Raw genomic sequence first — 18,649 nt, 5'->3', positions numbered from 1 at the left:
TTATGAGGTGCACGTACTTTAGTTTTAATCTCTTATTTACAATTTGGCATTCAGGATGACGAGATGGCAGTTTTAGGCTAAAAGAAAGTGAACAGAGTATAATAACCTTAACCCTTTCACTATTTGGGCAACTCAGGTACTGTATTGTATTCCAGCCAGTGCCATACGGTTTTATTTAGCTGAGAGAGGGAGTCATAGAAGCCTGAGGGTAATAGAATTCTTGCCTCATTGTCAAGGCTTTACATCTTGATCTTAACCTTCTCATATTTACACTTATCTTTCTTTGTGGTACTGTACTTGAACTGTTGACCTCTTTTGATAAACATGTGGGTGCGAGCCCTGCTGGGTGTAATTGTTCATTTCATCTATTTATCTACCCATGTGTGCTTATCTACCTTTCAGTCTGTGTTCTTACATAGCTACATGTCTATCTGTGTTTGTATTTATGTATGTCTGTCGATTTCTATCTATTTATCTTTTTCTATGCGAAGTTTGAGCTGTCTGTTAATTTCTCTGTCTTTCTGTGTACCTGTCTAGCTGGATGCCTGTCTGTATGTGTATGTATGTATGTATGTATGTGTTTGTATTTGTATCTGTCTCTGTCCAGACATGTCTCTTTCAGTCATTATTTCTCCATCTATCTAGTTATATTCTTTCCATGTTTGTATGTATTTATCTGTCAACGGCCATGCCACGTTGAGTACACCGCTTCCCATCCGATCAGCGAAGTTAAGCAACGTTGGGTCTGGTTAGTACCTGGATGGGTGACCGCCTGGGAACACCAGATGCTGTTGGCATCCCTACGTCAAGTGGGGTTGGTGGAGGATTAGTGCCCCTCCCTGTAAAACAATTAACTCTAAGCCCTTGGCCACCCCATTTGGGATACATGGCGTCTGGCAATGGATGGATGGGATGGTATTGCTGTGTATGTCTGTGTCTTTTTCTGTCTGTCTGTTACTTGGGATTTATCATTCTACCCCCTGATGTCCAGTCCCAGAGTTCATCCATCCTGGCCTTGACAAATAAACCCTCACGTCTTTCTCTGTCACCACTCCCTCTGTCCTCTCCAAATATGCTTTCTTTACGATTTTCCATTCCATTTGAATATTTTACTTCAGTGTCAAGGCTTTAAACACTGATCTTGACCTTCACATATTTATCTCTCTTTATTGGTGGTACTTAAACTGTCGGGCCTGTAGTGATAAACATAATGTGTGTGTGTGTGTGTGTGTGTGTGTGTGGAGAGCGTCCTTGAATTTATATCCTCAAAATATACGCTATCACTTCTACCTACCCACTGGCCCAGGAATATACCATGTATCCGGTTCTCTTGTGTGTGGTGATCTTAACATCGGCACGAGATCCTCCCCACCCCTCTCCCCCCGCCTAAGGAGGGGAATGGCGGCTTCACCTTCCAATACATAAGATAGTTGAGTTTCCTTCCCCACTCACAGAAAGGAGGTTTTCATGCGCATGTACTTAAAAGGGGGAAAATGTATACTTCACCATTTTTACTCTAACTTGGCCTAAAAATGTTATCGCCATCTTCATCGTTAAGTTCTAGTAATAGGTTAGCTCTAGAGTATAACGAACGTCATGAAGAAGTTTGATGGAAGGGATGTAGAGCCATAGCATTGTCATATTCTGTCATTAAGCTACAAGAAATAAACTGGAAAAGGACCGAACTCTGGGCCAAGTTAAGGTAAAACGGCAATCCATCATGATCTTTTCACCATGGAAAATAAAAAATTCTTGCCTAATATCACTTGTAGCTTCATTTGTTAGATATTATTGGAAATTCTTCGCATTTTTAAATCAGTTTATTTACACGAATTGGATATTTTGGTGTAGGCATAAAATTGTTCCTAAGAAGGACATGATCCAGAATATAGGCTGCTATGGATGTACCTAATACGTCATAAAGAAAAGAAGTCTAGAAAGCTTAGTATATCAGGTATAATTTGTGGTCGAACATAGTTTTCAAGTGTAAATATTTTAGTTTTGGTTATAAATGCGTAGGTATGTACTGAAAAAAAAAAAAAAAATGCTTAGGTGCTTTTCTTTGGCGGAGGGAGGCTATAAACGCTTAGGCGAGTGTACCTTGTTTCTGTTATCGAGATAGAATGTACCATTAGGAAAAAACATACAGATTTTATGCTCTCCTCGTGAGGCAGTACCCCCCCACCCCTGCCCCCCATATATGCATCACCTACTGCTGAGATATGACTGAACTCACGAAGAGTTAAGTTTTACCATGTTCCTATTGCCCATTTAGCCATTTGTCAGTCTGGCTATTTATATTCAAGGAAGGCTAGATGATGGCCCATTTTTCATCTAAAGTGAGCGAAAAGAAAAGAAAAATTAAGACATCACAGCTACACAAGTTTTGATAGATTTTCATTTCATTTCAGCCTACTCTTTCACATATACTATTTGACCCGTTCAGCCCTATGACGTTGCTGGGGAGGGACACCTCGCGGTCGCGCCGATTAACCATGCTGCCTGGTTATACAAATGTCCCTCAGCCGCTTTCTGTCCCCGGAAATGAGGATGATGGAGTGAGGTTACCGGTATGCAAATGTCCCTCAGCCCCTTTCTGTCCTTGGAAATAAGGATGGTGTGCTACTGGAGGAGGGCAGAATCTGGTTGCAGCTCACTAGATTCACTTTTGGATGAGCCCAAGGCAACAGCAATAACAGCAGGTTGAGGACATCTTATTGTTGTTTAATTCTGTTGTTACCAGACAGTTGTATTCAGCTTAGGAAAACCCTCAGTACAGTAGTGGTAAAGTTAATGAAAGCCATTTGTAACCCTTCCAGTTCGGATAGTCTACCTTCAGCAAAATAAAATCATACGTCAGTGGACTGAAGCTATTATTACTGTATTTTTATCATTTTATGCGATGGGTTTGTCTGAGCTAAATTAAATCGTATGGTATTTAGCGATAGCTGGAATTAATTACAATGTTCATACCACCGCCAAAGAATTAATCCACTTTTACGATGGCTTGTTTATTCAGACAAAAATCCCTAGCCCTATTCAGCTTAATTAGTGGCCACGTGTAGACATACTGGAAGGCAGATTAAACTACCGGCCAAGGAGAATCATTCGTACCTCGTGGCAAACTCATTACTTTCAAATACCAATAACAGTATTTAAGTTGCGGAACTGGGCCAGTTCCGCTAGATGAAATCAAACCGAATATTGATGTCCAGACCCAGAGTTCATGAACAGAAACGCCTGTAAGTATCCCGACTACTCTCCCTCTGGCCATACCCTCTATGTGTCGCATATTCCTTGACCTTGTTACATATCGGTCTTGGGTTTACCTTTCTCGTTCTCCCATCACTTGATTTTTTGCATTCTCATTGTTGTCATTAGCCATCTGTATTTCATCAGCTGATTCTTTGCACCTTTGAATACCTTTCATTATGCATCTATATTTAGGTGTAATGCGCAGCTATTTTCCGTTTTTCGTCCATGAAGCATGACGATGTTCAAATTGCTTCAACTAATATTCTGTCTCAACTTGTTCCTGGCCTTCCTCATCCCCCTTTCCATTGATTCAACTAATATTCTATCTCAACTTGTTCCTGGCCTTCCTCATCCCCCTTTCCTATGAAGTCTCTAAGCGTTCTCTGTTAATCTAATTCATCGTTAAATTCGATGAATCCCAGACTTTTCCCCTTTATTCATCTACACAGTGCTGCCTTGACTACAAATATTTCATCCCACCTTATTCTTGTTTTGTGGTAGTTGGTGGTGACCATCATCCACTCACTTGATGTAGTGCTGCCTACTTCTCCCTTCACTTTTATCATTCTTTTTCTGCCCTCCTCTCTCCCTATTTCTCCCATCTCTCGTCACTATTGCTCTTCTTTCCATTTCAGATGGCTTTACGTTTGAGTGACAAGCCTAATTGTTTCCTGTAATTCAGGAAACCATTTATAATGCTGAGTAGTAACAGTATAACCAACCCACACGTGTTCCCTACGTGTCGACAAGTGAGTTGGCAGAGGGTTGTGTCCCTCCCGGTAAAACCACAAAGACAAACGGCCACTCCTTACGGGATTACGGCGTGACAGATTATTCGTGTTCCGCATGGACTTGTTCTTGTGCGTTTTTTTTTTCATGTTAACTTCCACTCTCAGTCTCTGTGTAATGCTGAATTCCAATACTTATCTTTCAACTGCACAGCTTTACCGATGTCAAACCGCACTCCATCAGTCCATCCCACCGCATTCATTGTCTCCTTCATTCCTCATACTCATTGATTTATTCTTTGCACTCCCCCACCGATGTCAATCTGCACTCCATCATTCCATCCCACAGTATTCATTGTCTCCGTCATTCCGTTTACTCATTAATTTATTCTTTGCACTCCATTTTTTAACCATTCATTTTTCCGTCTACAATTTGTGCATCATCAGGTACCGTCTCCCGTCTGTCATTTACACAGCTTTACCTTATGTTACCAGATGTTCGTCATTACATCCCCCTCCCAAGTGTCGTGCCTAATTTTCGCTTCCCAGTCTAAATGCGGCTGTTTGTATGGTGATTCAGTGTCAGTCAAATGACAATGATCCATGCTCATTCAGAATTGCTTAAAAGTAGAGTACTTTGAATTCCTAATCGACATTCGTAAATACTGATAAATGAAGAGGGTAACTAATTTGCGTTGGTCGCTTGGACAATTATCTGTGTGTGTGTGTGTGTGTGTGTGTGTGTGTGTGTGTGTGTGCAGGTAAAAACAGAACGACTAGTGCTTTCAAGAGCATCAGCACTTAGTGACCAAATGCCTCGACATGTGTTTGGCCGCATTTTAAATGGCAGTATTCACGATGCTAGTCTTTTTTCTTTTTCTTTTTTTCCTTTTTTTACAAGCTAAGATTACCTACGAGAAAACATCTCTTTTTATATCAATCATACTTCACATATAATACTGACAGTTAAAATGATTAATATTTTTCATCATCATCATCCTCATCATCCTTAAGACATGGCGTGAGAGGTATGAAGCTGAGTGCAGTAAACAATTCAAGGACGTAGATACCGAAAGTTTAGGGGTTAAGGTCAAAGCTGATTTTTTACCCAGGTAGTTACACATGGCCCATCAAAACCAGCCAGCGAATGTGTAGGTGATGATGTGACTTACGAAGGAGACGCGGGTGAAAATAGTTACCAAAAGTTTAGAGGTTTAAGGTCAGAGCTAATCAGGCAGGAACACGTGGACTTCACACAATGAAAACCAATTACCGAGTATAATAGTGACGATTAGACTTATGAATTGAAGACACGGGTGAACACAGAAGACAGCGTAACACGGTACCCAGAGATCAGAGTTTAAGATCAGTGCATAGTTTTCTACCCAGACAACGTATGGCTTACACAAAATTTAAACCTGTAAGGCTGATTGTGACTAGTAGACAAATGCGCGGTTAAACATGGAAAGAAAATGTAAGTTGATATGCAAAGTTTAGATGTTAAGGTCATTGCTAACCTTTTATTCAGGCAGCTATACTTGGGACGCACAAAATAAAAACCAGTTACTGAGTGATTGTGCCAAAGTGACGAGTTGACAAATACCCGGGTAACCTTAGAAAACAGTAAAGTCGATACCCAAAGTTAAAAGTTACATAGTTAGTGCCAGTCGTTACCCAGACAGCAACACGTGTACTTCGAAAAAAAAAAAAAAAAAGTGTAGGTGACAAGCAGACTAATATTCAGGTATATATGGAAGACAGTGCAAGTCGATACGTAAAATATAAGGATAGAGTCAGTGCTGATTTTTCTACCCAGGCAGTAACCCCCCCCCAAAAAAAAAAAAAAAAAAAAAAAAAATACCCAGTTAGTGTGCTGATGTGACGTGGGTAAACAGAAAATAACGCAAATCTACATCTAGAATCAAGAGGTTAAGGTCAATGCTGATTTTTCTACCCAGCAACACACACGTGGACTGCATAAAATCTAAACAAGGTAGCAAGTGTGTGTGTGTGTGTGTGTGTGTGTGTGTGTGTGTGTGTATGTGTGTGTGTGTGTGTGTGTGTGTGTGTGACATGAACTTATTTGCAGGTAAACACAGAAATCAATAACTCTGTGATCAAAGTTTAGAGGTTAAGGTCATTGCCGATTTTCTACCTTGACAACACACACGTGGATGGCACAAAATCAAAACCAGTTAGCCAGTGAGTGTGTGTGGGTGACGAGTAGACTTATAAGTGGGAGGGAGCTCAAGGTCGGCTTTGGGAGATTATACTTGTCGGTGGCCTTGGTTTATGTAGAGAGTGAGTGCAGTGGGAATATGCAGGTAAACGATGAAAGATGAGAGGGTAGAATGAAAGATGGATATGTGTTGAAAGATGCAGTAGAAAGACGAGTACAGTATTATATCGGTGATCTTGGTTTATATAGAGAGTCAGTGCAGTGAGAATGCAGGTAGATGATGGAGATTGAGATGGTTGAATGAGAGGTGGATGTGTTGAAAGATGCAGGGAAGAGAGGAGATAGGTTGTAAGGGTGGTCATTGTATAGTGTACTGAGTGCAAAGGGAAAATGCAGGTAGACGAAAGCTTAGAGGGTAGAACAAGAGATGGAGATATGTAGAGAGATATACTGACAAGATTGAATATAGATTGAAAGATGAGAGGGTAGAATGGGAGGTGTAATAAGAGATGATAATAAAAGAATGAATGATCAGAGGATAGATTAAAAGGTGAAGTTTATGCAGAAAAATGCGATTAAGAAAAGAGCTAAGCTGAAAGAGATAAAGAAGGTTGAAAAATGCAGAAAGACATTAAAAGTTTAGAGGGTAGAAGAAGCAGATGCATGAAGAAGTATGTAGTAAGCAGAGATGAGATGATAGGGGTGATGGAGAGTGGAGATTGGCCAGTGAGGCAACGGATAGAAAACGAGAAGAAAAGGCAATGGAGAGAATGGGGAGTTGATTAATACAGAAAGAAACCTTGAAAGTTTAGAAATGTGTGGTATGAGACAGGATAATTGTTACAGGCAAAGATATTTAATGGTAACAGACGGGCAGTAAAGAGAAGAAATATGTAGGAATGACAGCATAATGGAAAAATACAGAAAACAATAATGAAGAGGAGAGATAGTCGAGTAAATGGTGAAAAGAGGAACTGGGCAGAAAGAGACAGTGGAAAGTTTAGAAATGAAAGATGAGAGGGCGATTGAACGAGACTTCACCACATTAGTTGAAGGAATTTAGAATAGTAGTAGATAAGAAGAGCTAATAAAGAGTGATACTAGACGGTGCAGGTGTTCTGAGTGATACTGAATGAGGGGAGATGTACAGACAAGGAGAATGGAGAAAAGAGATAGAAAAAAAAAATGCTTAGAAAGGACTGAAGGAATAGGGTGTCTTGAATGAGAGACCAAAGGAAGGAAATGATAAGAGGATGAAAGAGAAAATTATTGGAAAGGGGGTAGAACGAAAAATAATGAGATGGGTGAGGGACAGTGACTGCTAAATATAATGAAATTAGAAGGGAAATGGTTACAAGGAATGGGGAAGAATGAAAGAATAGAATATAACGTGAAAGGAAAGAATGAGAAGTAAAAGAATATTGGAAAAGGAATGAACGGAAAATGAAAAAGTAAGATAGGAGAATGAGAAGTTAAAACAAGAGACTGAGAAAATAAAGAATGAAAAAGGGTGGGGCAGGACATTTACAATACCCGTATTACTCTGACGGCCAGCAATTGCCATCAAAGCATGAATGTTGCGTTGTAACAGTAGATTTATTCTAGAATATGACGCTGGTCACAAAGAATTGTTATGGAAAGCAATCACGTATACAGCATAGTCTTTTTCTGCCAAGCATGATATAAACTGCTGAAGGACGAAAATCTGGGCCACGTTAAAGTGAAATGAGTATAGATCATAATTATAGCGGGACGCATGTGGGGAAAGCGGGGTGGGGTAGTGTATGTAAAGTTAGGTCAGGGCAGGGTGGGGTGGGGTGGGGCAAGGTTGGGTCAGGTCGGAGGTTAGCAGGCAAAAGAGGGCGGAGGTATCAGAGAGAGAGAGAGAGAGGTTTAAGGGAAATAAGGGGAGATTGAAAGGGAGGTGAAATGAAGGGGGATGGGCGGGAATGACAAGACTAGTGGGAAGGGAAGAAAGAGAAGAGAACGGAAAGGAAGGGTGAAAGAAACAGGAGAAAGTGGGTAAGAGGGAAGAGAAGGATAGAGAAAGCTGCAGTAGAAAGGAGAGTAGGGATAGATGAAGAGGAAGGAATGGGAATGGAAAGGGATTGCAGGTCTAGAGAGAAGAGAGAGGTTAAGAGAGGTGGGAAGGGAAGAGAAGAAATGAACGAAGAGGATATGGGAAGCGTGAAGGGAAGGGAAGGGGAGGAGAGGAAAGGGAAGAGGAGGGTAAGAAAGGTATGAAAGGAAGGCAAGGAATAAAACGTGAAACGGGAGAGGAGGAGAGAAAAGCGAAGGAAAGGATACGAGAGAAGGGAAGAGGGGGAGAGAAAATGAAAGAGGGGATGAAAGGGGTGAGAAGGAAGAATAGGAGAGGAGTGAAAAGGGTAAGCAAGGAGAGTAGTGTGAGGAAGGGAGGAGATAGTAGAGGAAGGGAAAAAATGGGCAAGAAGAGAGGGGCAAGGATGGGGGGGGGAGTAGGGGGAGAGTAGAAGAGGGACGAAGGGGGAGCAGTGGTAGTGGGGATGAGGAGAACAGTGTGGCTAGGTCTCGGGTCAGGGTTAACACTTCCACAGCTTCACTGAACTATGTACAGTATGTTCACCTTTCCCACTCCCTCCCTACAGTGAACCCATATCTGGGCTGAATGAAATACCTGAACATTTTCGATTTTTATGGACGCACTAAGTTATTCTTAAAGCAACTACAAGACTGACGTTTAACCGAGGGGATTTCTCGTGGTCGGAGGGTTTAGAACTGTCTCCATTAACATTTGGACTAATTCCCTCAGCTGAATAATATGGTCTGGGTGTAGCTTCGATAATACACCCAGGATCGTCTGTGGGTTACCCCTTCAGTCCGATGACGTGTTCCTCATTTTTAATTATGCTACTACCAAACGATTTTCATCTTTAGCAGGACCTTTAATAGTGAAGGGGGCAAGGAAGAAAATCAAAACCGTCCAGTCCGAATAATGTTCTCTGAGCTGAATATAATTTTCTGATGAGAGGAGATATAATGTAAAAATACTTTATCGTAGTGATGAGGTTAAAGATGGCCGGAAAAGTAAAGACGTTTTGGTAGTGCAGGAGCGTACAGGATTAAGTGTGAAATGTCATCATCCTTTTAATAACCAGTGAGCGACCGTGGGACTAGATAGAACAGTGACAACCAATAGGTCAGAGTTTAAAAAAGATGGGAGAGGCCTTCAGACAGTGAATTGTCTTCGGCTACTGTTGATGATGATGGTGGTGATGAAGAATTATTATTGTCTTTTAAAAACTGGCACAGGTTTTATCTGCAACATACGAGAGGTGTAATTATGTAACATAAATCTCTGTGGAAGAAGCGTTATGAAGTTTACTGATCAAACGAGAATACGGGAAAATGACTATTGTAATAAACAAAGCTGCGGCCTGGCAGGAAATATCAGACTTCATACTAGATTGTAACTTAATTAAATGTCAAAACCTCAGCCGACGACGTATTATTTTGCTGTGGCTAATGCCCGACGATTTTTCTCGCCGGTGGGAACTTGGCAAAGTGTAAAGGTTAAACTGAGAGAGAGAGAGAGAGAAATAGTTTGACGAAGGAGTGAATGAAATAAGAGAAGGCATGCTGATAGTGAATATGGTTTAAACACGAAATGTCAGCATCCGTTTGGTGAATCCGTTAGCGACCGTGAGTGACCGCTGCCGCACCGCGCTTCTGATTTTACCGCCGACCTTGTCCGCAAGAATAGGACATTGAGTTCTGAAGCTTGACATTTTCGTAAAAAATATATGAGAAACACCGAAATATCTGGAGAGGGATATAAGTGATTGATGTGAGAAGTCTGACATTTTACCTGTGTGTGTGTATATACAGTATAGATATATATATATATATATATATATATATATATATACACACACACACCAGTATCTGTCTGATATCTACCTATCTGTCTGTCTGTCTATCTATCTACCCATCTATCTGTCTATCTGTCTATCAGTCTGTCAGTCGAAATGTAGGCAAAATAAGCACAGGAGAATTAAAAGAGACAATAAGTACTTTTCTGTGATACATCTTCAGGCAATGTGACTGTGGGAAAATAGGGTGGAGGGTTATAGCTGACGATCAGTCACCTGTGGTTACTATAATAGACAGGCTTTGTAGGAAGGACGGTGAAGGAAGAATACAGGATTTTCTCACGTGTCTTGTTCTTTCTGTAAATATAAGTATCCTTTACAAAAATTACCTTTCATCTTTTTGCCAGTCTCATCCCTGGTTTTTGAAATTTGGTGTCCCGTAAAAAGTATATATGAAATGGACTAATATCAGCATCGAAAAACGAACAGTTGGTGTGTAAAGTCTAACATTTCCTCCAGTATGTCAGGAGATACACGTGGGAAAACAGGACAGCCTTTTGGTTTTTGAGATACCCCCTTTAGAAAGTATATCTGAAACGAGTAGCGGGAAATTGATGTGAGACGTCTTTAATATTTCCCCTCAGAAAAATAATTATAAAACGCCAAAAGTTCAGAAGTGGGAAGTAAAGAATGTGCACTTGGCCGAATGAGGACCACTGCACGACCGGTCATTGAGGAGAAGGCGAGAAGGATGGCCAGAATTACATGTAACTCTCATGCTGGCGGAGTACGAATGAGAAAGTGTGTGTCCGTGAGGGACGTGTGAAAGTCATTGTGTTTTGATGGCTGTGAATGTTTGCTTCGGTGTTAAGTATTCAATTTTTGACCCTTTCAGTCCGAAGACTCATTTTTAAAAAGTTTATTCTTGATACCTCCAGACGTTAAATTAATTCATGGGAGACATCTAATAGTGCAGGAAATACTGAAGTCTGAATCTAACCTTGCCTCTTCGAATTATCTTTTCCAAGCTGAATAAAATCGTCAGAACATGACAAGAATAGAACAGAATAATACTTCATAGGACTGAACGATGTGAGAGGACAGAATACCCTCACACCCTTTAATTTCCTCGTCGGTTTGAATTTCGAACCTCCCACTAAGGCCACACGCACATCGAGAAGCGAACACGAGCATCGGTGCGCCGCCGTGGATCCGGAAAACTAGGATACCATCGTTTGAAATCTGATCTGTAAAAGCTATATATGAAAACTGAAGACTGGTGGGACAAAAATGGAAATTATAGCTCACCCTCAAGATGTATATAACTTCCTGACTCATATATCACAATACATATGCTTACAACATTATTTCTGTCAGAATTTCTGGATATCCTTATCTTGACATATACGAAATGCCGTCAGTCATGTCTCCGTTTCCTGGACTCAGAAGCTTGGGAACCTGTTCTCGTGGGTTTTGGTGATTGTGTAGCATCAAGATCTACAGGCCTTGTCTAGTAACTCTTCCTTACCGATTTATTTTTCTTTATCCCACGTTAATAATCTTCTGCACATCATTTATAATTTTTGCATATTATCTGTCATTATGTAGGCACAGTTTTCACAAATATTTTAAGTTAACATTTTCCCTCTAAAATTAAATCATCCAGTGTTAGCGTGAATAAGTGACCGACGTGAGTTCATGATGGTTGCACATTGAACGTGAACCCGATGGACTGCAGGCTGGTTACCCTTCTGAAATGCATCATCCTTTAGACTCAGAGGCATAGGGGAAAGTTTTAATCCTCGAACTGCATCGGATTTTCTCAGCTGAATAAAATCGATTGGTTGTAGCCATCGCAGTAAAATGGTTAATGTGTAATACGATGAAGTTAACTGATAAAGAAAACGCTGTAGAGAGATTCCTAAGCTGAAGAAAATACAGATCTAGGAAGCCTTCTCTCTCTCTCTCTCTCTCTCTCTCTCTCTCTCCGAAGCCACCTTGGATAAACTGGAATTAAGTGTGTGCCCGTCGAAATAAATGTCTTGTACTGAGATTTTATTTGCGTACCATAAAACCGGAACTCAAGCCCTGATCTTATGGAATAATCAGTCTTGTGGAGGTTTTGGTTTGTGTAAAGTAGATGAAGTCTGTGATTAGGCGTGTGGCATTGCATACACGTGTTGTGAAAAGGTAAAACACACACACACACACACACACACACACACACACACACACACACACACACACACACACACACACACACACACACACACACACACACACACACACACACACACACACACACACACACACACACACACACACACACACACACACACACACCAGGGAAACATCTCCTCAGGCTATAATCCCCTATAAACATAAATGTCATAAAATCCATAAGGATTTTCAAGAATTTTTGTAGCACGCCCCCTTAGTGAACTCCCACATTACGTGTCTGGCAATAGATAGTGTCCTGAACTGTGTGATTACTTTTAAAACAAAATCTTAATTCTTGTTTTTGATTCTTCTGCGTTTTTATATAATTTGTTGCGATGATTCAGTATGGACTTTGAAATCGGACAGGTGTTAGTGCACAGCTGCCCCAAATAGTATACGAAAATTTCTCTCTATAAGTTTACCATAAATATAAAAAAGTTGAGGGAGTTTTTGTCGCCTCAGTCCTGGTTGATCTCGAGGTGGTGGTTGTGACGGTAGGTAAAATATCCTGACTGAATATATATGCCGCCAGACCCTGACCCACATGCCTTGATCTCGGGGTGAACTCGCCAAGAAAACACAAATATTTGAACGTTTGAAGCTGTGTGTGTGTGTGTGTGTGTGTGTGTGTGTGTGTGTGTGTGTGTAAATTATAGTGGATGATCTCTGGGACTGGGTGTCTGGCATTATTATTATTATTATATATCCTGAACTGAGAGTATATTTGTCATAAAACCTTAACCTAAACATACTGAATTCTCTGTGATCTCTCAATGGTCACAAATCACACAGTATTGGTGGATGATTTCTGGTGTCAGGCATGTGTCAGGTTTGTTCTGAACTGAGCGTGCATTTATCGTGAAACTTTAACCCATATCAAGTTGTATCGCCCAAAATATTATCCCTGACCCACCATGTGACAGGCCACACCACTGCTATCGTGTTTTTAACTTGGGCCAGATTATCGCCCTTTTTCAGCTTATTTCACGTAACCCTGTGGCAGAAAGAAGACAATGCTTCCGTTTTGTATACTTTCCATAGCACTTCTTTGTGACTAGCATCATAATCTAGTGTCAGTACATTCTTACAACCCGGCATTGAAGATGGAGAGAGAGGAATTTTAGGCCAAGTTAGAGTAAAACAAGTATGGTACATCACATCAGCTTAAGTATTCTGAGATCCGGTTACAATCGTTGGGCGAGGGTTATATATATATATTTTTTATGCAGTGAAGAAGGAACCAAAGGCCACCACTTAATGCACATGTTTTTACCCGGGAATCCTACTTTATAATATGTGAATTAGTATCATAGTGCGAGGCTGAGGTTAACCATCTCAGACAACACAAGGGCCACTGAAGTCCAGGGATAGAGGCTTTGCTTAAATGTACTGATCTAGTCATGTACAATTTTATTTTACTTTATTTATTTATTTATTGTCGCAGCTACTCGGGATGAACTCTGGGACTGGACACCGTGCATCAACTTCCTCACTACGATTACGTCTTTATCTCATACTCTTGATATCTAGAGGCCACTTTATTAAATTTCTGGAAGCGTCTGTAGCAATGGGGGGTCATTAAGGCTATAATAATCCTTTCCGGTTCGGAAAGTCTCATCTAAGTTCAGTAAAAAATAATCTGGAGGTAGTAATAATAAGATAAAGAATGTCACTGGATTGAAGGGGTTTAACATGTATCCTGGACGAGTATGTTGTATGCCGTGAAACCTCGACATCTGTATATATTGAATCTCCGGTAACCTCGCCTTCATACAAATTTGGCCATCCTGATTGAACTAAAAAAATATATCTGTAAACTTGTAAACGCATCCTGAACCGATACAGTGTTTGCCATGATACCTTAATACATGTAAGAAAAATCCCTCTGTAATCTTAGCATGATCACTCATCACAGCAGGGTCTTGAATCATAGTTACAGGGTCAGGGGTTCGTGGCTTTGGAGATCTCGATACACATGTTCCTGAGCGATATATTTTGCACATTACAATTTTTTCCTCTTTTATGTTGATAAATACTGTGTCGGTAGTGAAGCGATGTAACACAAGAGAATATCAGGATGTAATATGTGTAATAAATCGGTAAGGAAGAGATGCTACGAATCCTCCTACGTCGCCTAGATTATGGAAAAAAAAAAAAAGTTGTGTAGGCGTTTTTGTCTTGGGCAGCCGGAATGTAGTGCAGGATTGGGCGTGTGATATCGTGAGTGACTCCACCTTGAACCAACACCCACATGATGCTTCTCGACACCTAAGTCACCTCTCGGGCAATGTGAGGTGTGACATGTAGATAGATAGATAGAGATATAGATAGATGGGGAGAGGCAGGGGGGAGGGGTCATGTTTTTCCTGTCCCCCGGATGAACTGGGCTGAGCGTGTGGCAGTAGGTTTGATATTGCCTGAACTGAACATTTATTTACCATGAAACCTGGATGTATATTTAGATCTGTGTGTAATATATTTTGATCTGTCTGGAGTCTATTTTGACCCCTCTTTAATCTTGCTATCAAAACTTATCGGGCAGGATAAATTTTGCATGTTACTCTCCTTTGATGAATTCTTAGGTTGGGTATTGTCAGTGGGTCAAGTGTCATGAACTAGGGATACGAATGGGTGTACCAAGAAGCTTTTATATGTATATTCCGATCTCTCTGTGATCTCCCCACAAACACATTATCATAGCAAGGTTTTAAGTCACAGAGTCGAGCGTTTTTGCGTTACCTATCCTTTGTGAACTCCGGGATTGGATGGGTAGGGCATCGTGAGCGGCTCCACCTTGAACCAACACCCACATGATGCTTCGCGACTTACAGATATGCGATAGAGAGGATTGGAGGGAGGATATATCATGAAACACTTGCTCCATATTGATTCTGCAGTGACTCTCCCGTAAGTAAAATCTTGTAGGTGTCTTTTGTAATCGTATGTCTTGCCCTTTGAAGATAAAGTCTAATACTGAAAGTCAGGAAGTAGATTGTACATTTTGAACCGCAATCCCTTCACTGCGACGATTTTTTATTATTTATTTTTATTCGTGAGGAACTCCACCTTGAACCAGCACCCACTTGAAGCTGCTCGATTCACAGATAACGTGGATTAGAGGAACTCGGCCCGAGAATATATTAACCATGCAACCTTAGCTCGCATTGATTGATCTTGCAGTAACCTTGCCATAAATTGTAGAAGTCTGGTTGGTGTTTTTGTGTGTCTTAGCGTCAAGGGATGAGCGTTGGGACTGAAGAGGTGGCTGAAGATTATGTACGTTCCGAACTGAGAATAGATACCATGCAAATTTACGTTTTAGAATTCTGATCCTTCAATTGCCTCGTCATTAAGCGTATAAACTTGGTGTGTGTGTGTGTGTGTGTGTGTGTGTGTGTGTGTGTGTGTGTGTCTTAATAGCTACAACAGGTGAACTCTGGGATTGGTCGTTTGGCATCATAATTTTATACCCTGAATTGAGAATATATTTGCCTTGGAACCCTGACCCATATGTACGGTGAAATGATCCTTCAGTAACCTCGCAATAAATCTTAAAGTCTCGTAGGTGTTTTTATATATGTCGCGGCCATCTTCGACGAACTGTGGATCAAGGTTAGGAATATATCGGTAAAATATCCTGCTCTGGGACTATATTTATTTTGACACTTTTGCTCCATATGTTTTGATCTTTTAGTGACCACGCTGTGAATTGGAAAATATTGTAGGCCACTTGTTTCTTCATTTTCTTTCCCCTCCTCTCTCTCTCTCTCTCTCTCTCTCTCTCTCTCTCTCTCTCTCTCTCTCTCTCTCTCTCTTTCTACGTGTTTTTATATATCACACCCAGCCACCCTGAATGAACCCTGGAATCAATAATATGTCCACAACTTTGAATATATCTGCTGTATTTTCATCCTTTGGTAGTCGTAGCCAGTGTGGATGAAGCCTTAGAGAGTGTCGTGTTATGCAGTGATTTCTGTTTGTTTATTTATATTTCTTTACTGTAACCTTCACCCATTTAATTATATTCATCTCTGTAATCTTCCCCTAAATCGTAAAATAATCCTCCATTTATGTGCGCTAATCTCTGTAAACCTCCCTAAATCGTAAAGTAATCTTCCATTTAATTACACTGATCTCTGTAATCTCCCCCAAAATCGTAATATAATCCTCCATTTTATAACATTGATTTCTATAATCCCTCTCTAAATCGTAAAGTAATCATCCTTTTAATAATACTGATCCCTGTAGTCTCCCCCTAAATCATAAAATAATTCTCCATTTAATTAAACTGATCACTGTAATCTTCCCCTAAATCGTAAAATAATCCCTCACTTAATAATACTGATCCCTGTAGTCTCCCCCTAAATCATAAAATAATCCTCCATTTAATGATACTGATCTCTGTCAATCCCCCTTGAATCGTAATATAATCCTTATGTTTCTGTGACACCCGCCCAGGATGATTTCTGGGATTAGGCGTTTTGTAATGGATGATAGTTGTGTCCTTAACTGAGATGGCTATTTACCTTATAACCCTGACCCAAATATAAAGATCCATTTGTAAGGTTGGAAAAAATTGTAAAATATTAAAAACTTTAGTCGTGGCTGCTTAGAATGGCCTCTAGGATTGGCGCCAAATAATTGAATATCCTGAACTGAGAATATATTTACCAGGAATCTTTAATTTACATGTATATTTATCTTTATTATCAGCTATCCGCCCAAAATTGTAAAATCATGTAAGCGCCGAACATCATTATATTGTATATTTAGGCCATTATTCATTTATCAGTTTATATTTTGTTGCAAGCACTGGATGAACTGTGGAATGGTGTGGGTATGTAAAAAAAAAAAAATGAGAAAAGAAATGGTAGAATATTGTAAACTCGACCCGGCGCTGGGGGAAGGCTGGTGGTGGTGGTGGTGGTGATGGCGTGGTGTGGGAAGACCTAGATAAACCTGGGTTGCGTTAAGGCGATTGTCCAGGTTGTGTTGGCGGACAGACCTGGCGGGTACTCTCTACTGTATCTTTATTGTATTTGCGTTTCCTATTTTTCCAGCTTTCTTGTGAAGTTGTAAGTAAAGATTGAGTATCTTTATCTCCTTTACTGTTAATGGATTGTTTGTTGATTTGAGAGGATAGATCGAAAAGCGAATTCGGGTACTCATTACTATATTACTCATTTATTTTCGTTTCCTATTTGTTTTGCTCTATTGTTGTAAGCAAAGTTTGGGTATTTTCAACTCTTTTACGTTTAATGAACTATTTGTAGGACTGGAATGGATAGACGGAAAAGCGAAATTGTCCATACTGGTGAAATTTTTAAAACTGAAATAAGGGTTTCGCTACCCCGTTTCTCACACTGACATTTATTTTAATTCCTGGGAAAGTATGACCTCCACCCGTGACCTTCATCTTATACCCTTGTAGCATACATTCTCCAGAACACGTAAATGTGACTATAAAATTCCCAGTGAAAGTTAGCAAATTTACGATGGAAATTACTGTTTAGTTTTAGCGTCGTAAGGGAAGGGGGGATGGGGACTGGCTCAGGGTCTCGGGGGAGGGATATTGTTATAACCTTCTCATGGTCGGGATAGCTTTGGTTTCGTATTCAGGCCAACGTACAGACGATTTATCAATTGATTTATTTTCTGAAGCTGAGAATGAATAATAGGAACCTGAGTGTTAACTGTATCGCCATGAACTCTCAAAATTGGGACGCGTAGTATTGTATTTCAGCCTTTCAAGATTATTTTGTTTGGCAGTGAAAGAGTCATAGGAATCTGAGAATGTTAGTGCAATAGAGCTTATGGTAATGATTCAATTGATTCCACATTTTTTGTTGGCGATAGGGGCAAAGGGGAAGGTGAGCTAGGGGGCGGGGGTGACAGGAAGGTTGGCGCAGGGAATGAGAATGAGGGAGGGGCAAGGCAAGGAGGGATGAGGGAGAGGGAGGAAGGGAGGGGTCAAGGAGAGCCTGGGGAGAGGGGGGGGAGGGAGGAAGAGGGGAATAACAGGAAGGTTGGTGGCGGGAATGGGAGGGAGGGATGAGGGAAGGAGGGGTAGAAAGACTGAGAGGAGGAGGGGGGAAGAAGGGTTGATGTGAGGGAAGGGGATATGACAGAGGGAGGAAAGTACAGGGATAATGGAGAGAGAGAGAGAGAGAGAGAGAGAGAGAGAGAGAGGATGGTGATGTGAGGGAGAGTTTGTCACGGGGTTGAGTGGGGGAGCTGATGGTGTGAGTTGTGGAAAGGGAAACTTGATAGATAGATAGATAGATAGATAGATAGATAGGTAGGCACACAAAATGTGACATAAAAATAGGTGCAGCAGAAAAATATAATCATGATCGTTCCGCCCCCTTTTCACATCTATTGGCGGAGTGAAATAGGATCCAGGAACAAGGAAAGAG

At 40.7% G+C, this 18,649-nt stretch overlaps 1 non-coding gene across 1 annotated transcript; it reads left to right on the top strand.

Moving 5' to 3' along the window:
- Positions 1-678: 678 nt before the first annotated feature.
- On the top strand, positions 679-797 carry LOC145393913 (5S ribosomal RNA). The gene has a single exon (XR_013896266.1). It is a non-coding gene; the product is annotated as a 5S ribosomal RNA (ribosomal RNA).
- Positions 798-18,649: the final 17,852 nt, after the last annotated feature.

The sequence above is a fragment of the Coenobita brevimanus genome, chromosome 25 (assembly GCF_032717465.1).
Source record: "Coenobita brevimanus isolate Jiangsu-jjx chromosome 25, ASM3271746v2, whole genome shotgun sequence".
NCBI lineage: Eukaryota > Metazoa > Arthropoda > Malacostraca > Decapoda > Coenobitidae > Coenobita > Coenobita brevimanus.
The sequence above is the reverse complement of the archived record's forward strand: the minus strand, read 5'-3'. Positions and strand labels throughout refer to the sequence as shown.